Source organism: Ailuropoda melanoleuca, chromosome 4 (genome assembly GCF_002007445.2).
Source record: "Ailuropoda melanoleuca isolate Jingjing chromosome 4, ASM200744v2, whole genome shotgun sequence".
Lineage (NCBI taxonomy): Eukaryota > Metazoa > Chordata > Mammalia > Carnivora > Ursidae > Ailuropoda > Ailuropoda melanoleuca.
Window position 1 is genome coordinate 64,979,861 of NC_048221.1, and position 6,000 is coordinate 64,985,860.

At 50.1% G+C, this 6,000-nt stretch overlaps 1 protein-coding gene across 1 annotated transcript in view; it reads right to left on the reverse strand.

Moving 5' to 3' along the window:
* The window catches only part of IL1R2 (interleukin 1 receptor type 2), a 38,805-nt gene extending 34,212 nt beyond the window's left edge, over positions 1–4,593 (reverse strand). The window contains exon 1 of the mRNA XM_019804858.2: positions 4,466–4,593. The gene's annotated coding sequence lies outside the window, so the exon portion shown is untranslated. The remainder of the gene's footprint in view (positions 1–4,465) is intronic.
* Positions 4,594–6,000: the final 1,407 nt, after the last annotated feature.

The following is a 6,000-nucleotide window of genomic DNA, read 5'->3' on the forward strand; positions in this document are numbered from 1 at the left end:
GATATGAACAGGGAGCCACGTGGGAGAGGATGAGAACTTGGCCAGGACCAAGGCATGGGACCGGGACATCCCCATGTCCTCTTGTTGGGCCAAGTTGCATAGTGTAGGCAGAAGTATAATATGGATCCCCCTGTTGGTGGATGGAGAAGAACACTTACCCAAATGTCCTTTAAAATCCATGTTGCTAACCTTAATGACACTTTCAATCGAATTGACTCAGATACTGGGATTCTTACAGGTGAAAAGGCAGACAGAGAAATGTTTAGAGACAAGTCTTAGGACCTTCATATCCAGAACAAATGTCTCAAATTTAAAAGGGCCCATGGGCTCTAGCTTTATCCTTTGCTAACAAGGAAGAGAACTCCCAGGGAATCACAGCTCAGATCAGGTAAACAAAATCTGAGAAAAATACAATGTTGGACCTAGATAGAAACTTAGAGGCGGTTGCAAATTGAGATCCAGGCACTTAGGGGGACCACAGGTGAATAAGCTGTATTAACTTTGTGATGGAAGCTGTAATACCCCCAAAATGGAGTTTGTTGGCCAAAGGGTAAATGTTACACTGTATCCATGTTTATTCTTTCTCCAAGGAGCACTTGAAGGGGGGAATATTTGGTTTTGTTCCCAAATTTTGACATGGTTTGATTAAAGTTCAAGCTATAAATTTGGGTGGAGCCAAGTAATTTCAAGGGTGTAAATTCACCCCCACAGGGAAATTTCCCAAATACCTCATCATCCCAAGATGAAGGGTATGCAAATAATTGAGTCCTGTCCTCGCTCTCTCTGTGGTCAACCAAACATACCAGCCCCAGATAACCTTGCCTTGGCTGGCATCATATTCACTAAATAGCATAGGGAAGCCCGCAGCTTAATATAGCCAAAGAGAGGAAGTGAAACCATGCGGTCTGCTGTCGGCCATATTGAAGGATAACTGCTGATCTTGTGACCCATAAAGAGGAATTTACATAACATCACTTCTTCAATGGGAAAATGTGACCATGGAGCCACAAGAATTGCTTGAATAGCCCTTTCAAGAACTAACGCCTCAGACCCAACTGTCCCCAAAAGTCCTCATGGAACAATGGTTACCCTCCCTGCATTCCTCCATTTCCCATCCGTCTACACAGTCTACACTGGCCTCTCCTCACTATCACCAGAGTGTTTGGTTCAATTTCTCCACCAACTGATAGGAAATGGACAAGGCACAGAATGTTCTGAAGTATCTCGAAATCCTCTGAGGTTTGAGGTGAAAGTAACCCAGGATGTTTATTGCAAGGATTGAAGCAATGAGTCTTCATTTTTTGAACCCAGGCCTTTCCCAAGTCTATTTTGGGTCAGAAATCAACAGCATCTTCTGAAAACCTCTGTGGCAAGGTTCCAACTCCCTTTCCTCCCCTGTGATGTGGAGGCCAGAAGGTAGGGAACCGTGAGAAGGGAGCTTGGAGAAGCAGAGAGTGTGTCGGTCACTACACCACAGATTATAACAGAGACTATTTGTGCCTGGTTTGCTGGGACAGCCTCTGTCAAATTACCTGGATAAATTCACTCATTCTTATCAGGTGAGAGCCCTTCATTTGGATTCAAGAAAATACGGTTATCAAACCCACAGGATCAATTTAGCTATCAAACCCCATAAAATTAAAATCCCAAGGCCTGTTCTGGTCGGCTGGCCAATAACAGAAAAAAACTCTCATGTCTCATTCATAGAGGCAGGGGAAACGTCACCTGGTCCCCCTACATAATTAAAAAATTCACAAACCAAACATGAAAATATTGACTGCGAATGGGCTTCGGTCTCACCTGTGAAAAGAGAGAGCCCAGGCAAATGGTTCTGCGTCAGTTTCCTGTTGCTGCTGTAACAAGTTACCTTCAATAGTGGCTTCATCCAACACCCACTAATTCTCTTACAGTTCTAGAGGTCAGGCCTCTGACGTGGGTCTCTGTGGCCTGAAAGCAAGATGTTGGCAATGACAAGCTCCTTCTGAAGGCTTCTGGGGGAAAATGTACTTCTAGAGGTTGTCCTCATTTGTTCACTGTGACCTCCAGCACACCCCCTTTCAACCCCTGCTCCCATCATCCTGTGACCTTCTTCTTCTCTTGAGCTCCTTGTTCCCTCTTACGAGGACCCTGGTGGTTATATTCAGGGTCCACCCAAATAAACCAGGATAATCTCCCCACCTGAAAATTCTTACCTGAATCACATCTGTAAAACCCTTTTTGCCACTGAAGGTCACATAATCGTAGGTGCCAGGAATTTGGACATGGGCACATCCAGGGGATCATTGTTCCGTGGTGCATGAGCTCAGAGACTGCGTCCAGTGTTCATAGTCTGTGCTCTATGATTGTAAACAGAAACCTGGAAAAGTGCTCTACACGACTGTGGATTGGAACACCACCATTTCCTTCACACTGAAGGGCTGAGTAGGTCTAGCAAGTGTAGACAGAGTGTGCATAGGAGCTTTTGAGGTCTACAGGAGACACCGTATCTTGCAGTTCAATTCAGAGAAAATCCAGTCTTCGTTATGGAAAGGCTTTTTCTTGCCAGCCTCTCCTTTTGCTTCCTTCTTCCTGCCTTGCTTTCCAGGCAAGCAACCCAGACTCCCCTGGAAAGGGATGAGAATGTGCCCATTCTCCCTGCAACCTGCTTGCAGGACCCAGGGCATGAGGGGATGGGAGCTGGACACCAGTCCCATTTCATGCTAACTCTCTTTCTCAACGATGCCCAGTGATGCCCAGGCCCAATCCAGAGCCCTACGCTCCCCCGTTCCTCCATCCACAAAGCCAAGACTTGCCCTGTGGCAGGGCTCCAGAGGCACCAGGCAGGCCCCCCCTGCTCTGACTCAAGGCCCAGTGTCTCTCCTGCATGTAATGGATGCCCCTGCTTCCCCTGCCCTGCCCTTCCACCTTCTGGGCCTGAGACACACCAGTGCCAGAGACATGGCCTGCCCTCCATCTAGAGCCATGACAGGCTACTCACAGAGGTGGAGCCTCATTCTCTGCTCTACAGGAGGGGTGAACAAAAATTTATTTTCCTTAGAACCAGAAAGAGGTACAATTTCCTTATGATATCTGACTGCTATAATAAGCCATGCAGTGCTATTCATCTGCTAGAGTCAGCTCAAGGCCCCCCACCAAGAGCAGGCAGAGGACTTTGCCTGCCAATGGTCCAGGTTGCTTTCTGATCAGGTCTAGACTGAAAGAGAAGAACCCAAATCATGACCTCACAGACACAGTCAGGTCAGTCTGAAGCACAATATCATACCGACATACCCAGGGCAGAGAGACGCTGCCCTCCTCAACAGCTGGCTTGGTGCTTTTCCACCGCTTGCCAAAGCAGGGCTCCAGACCAGCCACTGCACTGGCCAGGACAAGAGCTGGTGTGGATTTACCCCACTGGGCTGAGCAGCAGGGGATGGTGGAAAAACCATCAGACAGCAACTTTGGGATCCCAACCAGAACCTACCACCAGAGCTCAACCTCAGCGGTCCACCCACCTCTCAGGGTCACCCCCGCACAACTTCCACCTTATCTTTCCTGCCTCTAGGCCTCCCACTGCCCACTGAGCCCAGCAGCTAGCTCTTTTACTCAGTACCTCATTGACCCCCTCCACTCCCGTTACAAGAGTTATCAAATCAACTTTACACTCACAAGAAAGGCAGTTTAAAAAACGGTCTCTATGCTAGGACTCTTAGGGGTCTGTGTGTGTTTGTGTGTGTGTGTGTGCTGGGTTTGGGGGCCGGGGGTTCTATTTAATGAAGCGCTACCCTTTATCTTAGCTTCTCCAGGGCCAGGCCAGCCTTCCACCGCCCGGTGTAACCAACGATCACTACTTCTAGTGCCTGGCCGGGCTCCAGCAGGAAAGAGAGAGCCCCTGCAACAAATCTGAAAGACTTCCAAAGAAGCTCTCAGTATATGAAAAATCAAAGATCCATGCCCTAACGGAGTAACAGGCATCATCGGTATGTGTGAAATGTGCACATTTTAAAAATAAGTGCTGGAGGACTCACACAAACCTCAAAGGCAACACAGGGAACTCACTGGGAGACACAACCCAAGTCACCCTCCCCGGCCTTTGGTGACTGCGGGTCTTGGGTCACACGATCTTTCTGGCCACCGTCATTCACACCTGCCCGCCCCCTAACCGCCACCCAAATATCACCCCAGCTGCCGTAATAGCTGCCGGTTGCCGGGCAGCTCTTTCATGAGTCAGGAGGCCTCTCTCTGCCTTCTAATAAGCTCTCAGTAACCTATCAACCATTTTGCTTTGTTCAGCTGACAGCCGAGCCCCATACTTCTGGAAAGCAGTGATGGGGACTGACTCACCCTGCAGGGCCCCAAATGCACCCATGACCTTCTCATCTGTGTATCACGTTATATAACGCACAGCCTCACAGTAACACCGCCCCCCTCCCCCCCCCAGCTGGTGACACGCCAGCCCCTGACAGGCACGCAGGCCCTGACCCACCTGTCCCCTTCGGCACACTCATCGCCCCCCGGGGCAGGTTGTCGGAGCAGGCTCAGCACTTGGGCTCAATAGGCTTCAGCAGCTGCTACGAGGGCCTCAGCTGAAGTTCATCACAAAGGAGAATCCACGTTCCTCAGAGTCCTGTCATAGGCTGGCACTCCGGCTTCCCCAGGAAATGACATGCAGAGTGGTCACACGCAGTCTTGCTTCGCCCGGCACTCCCCAAGCTACTGCCTCTGCCCCCTCGGGCCTGTGGGCAGAGACATCAGGCTGCTGCAGCTAGCCTAGGCCACAAACTGCAGCCAAGGGATACACTGGACAGGGACAGGGTGGTGACGGCCGCAGCCCCTAACCTGGCCTACGAGAGGCTGGCTGAGCTTAGAGGCTGGGGGCAGTTACACACCGAGGTGTATTTTAGAGTGACTTTAAAATGAACTCACAGGGAACTCCACTGCTATGTCTGCCCAGCTCAGAGCCAACAACTGCCCTGTATCAACCGTGACTTGTATTAACCGTGGCTGTACCCTGAGGCTCTGACGCCCAGGCCTGGCTGACCCCTCAAGGGCTAGCCAATTCCTAGAGGCAGCACATGACTCAGCCCCAAGCATGCCTCTCAGGAATGCACCCACCCCTCCAGAGCCCACAACCCAGCCACCTCTGAATGCATCCACTTCCAGGCGCTTGGTACCCCTCTTGGGGGGGGGGTCCCGTTCCCCCTCATATCAAATGCCTTTTGAAGCATTCCGATCTCCTTTGGGTTGAGAAGAGCAGATTTGAAAAAACTGCTTTCTGCACCCCGTCAGGAATAGCACAGAGCTCAGCAAAGGGCTGGCCAGTGAAGCAGGCAAAGCCAGTGCCCTAGCTGGGGGAAGGAAGAACCAGGACAGCACGCGCAGGAAGCAGAAAACTGCGTCAGGGAGATTCAGGGGCAGCTGCGCCCCAGTCCAGAGGGCAGCAGTTCTGAGTGTGGCCCACGCTGACAGCAGCAGCACGTCCTGGGAGCTTGGCAGAAAATGCACTTTCTGAACCATCACCTCAGGCTGGAAATCAGAACCTAGGGAGACGCCTGGGTGGCTCTGTCGGTTAAGGCTGCCTTCAGCTCAGGTCATGATCCCGGGGTCCTGGGATCGAGCCCCACATCGGGACTCCCTCTGCCTGCTGCTCCCTCTGCTTGGGCTCTCTCTCTCTGACAAATAAATAAGACCTTAGGGAAAAAAAAAAAAAAAGAACCTAGGGAGGGACCTAACAGTCCCCTAGATGATTCTGATCCTGACAATTTCTTCTCTTTTCTTTCAATTTTTAATCGAGGTATAGTTGACACACAATATTATATTAGTTTCAGGTGTACAACATAGTGATTCAATATTTAGATACTTTATGAAATGCTCACCATGGTAAGTACAGTAACCATACAAAGTTATTACAGTATCACTGACTATATTTCCTATGCTGTTCTTTTCATCCCTGTGACTTAGTAATTTTATAACTCTGGGCCTCTTAATCCCCTTCACCTATTTTGCCCATCCCCCCCCCAC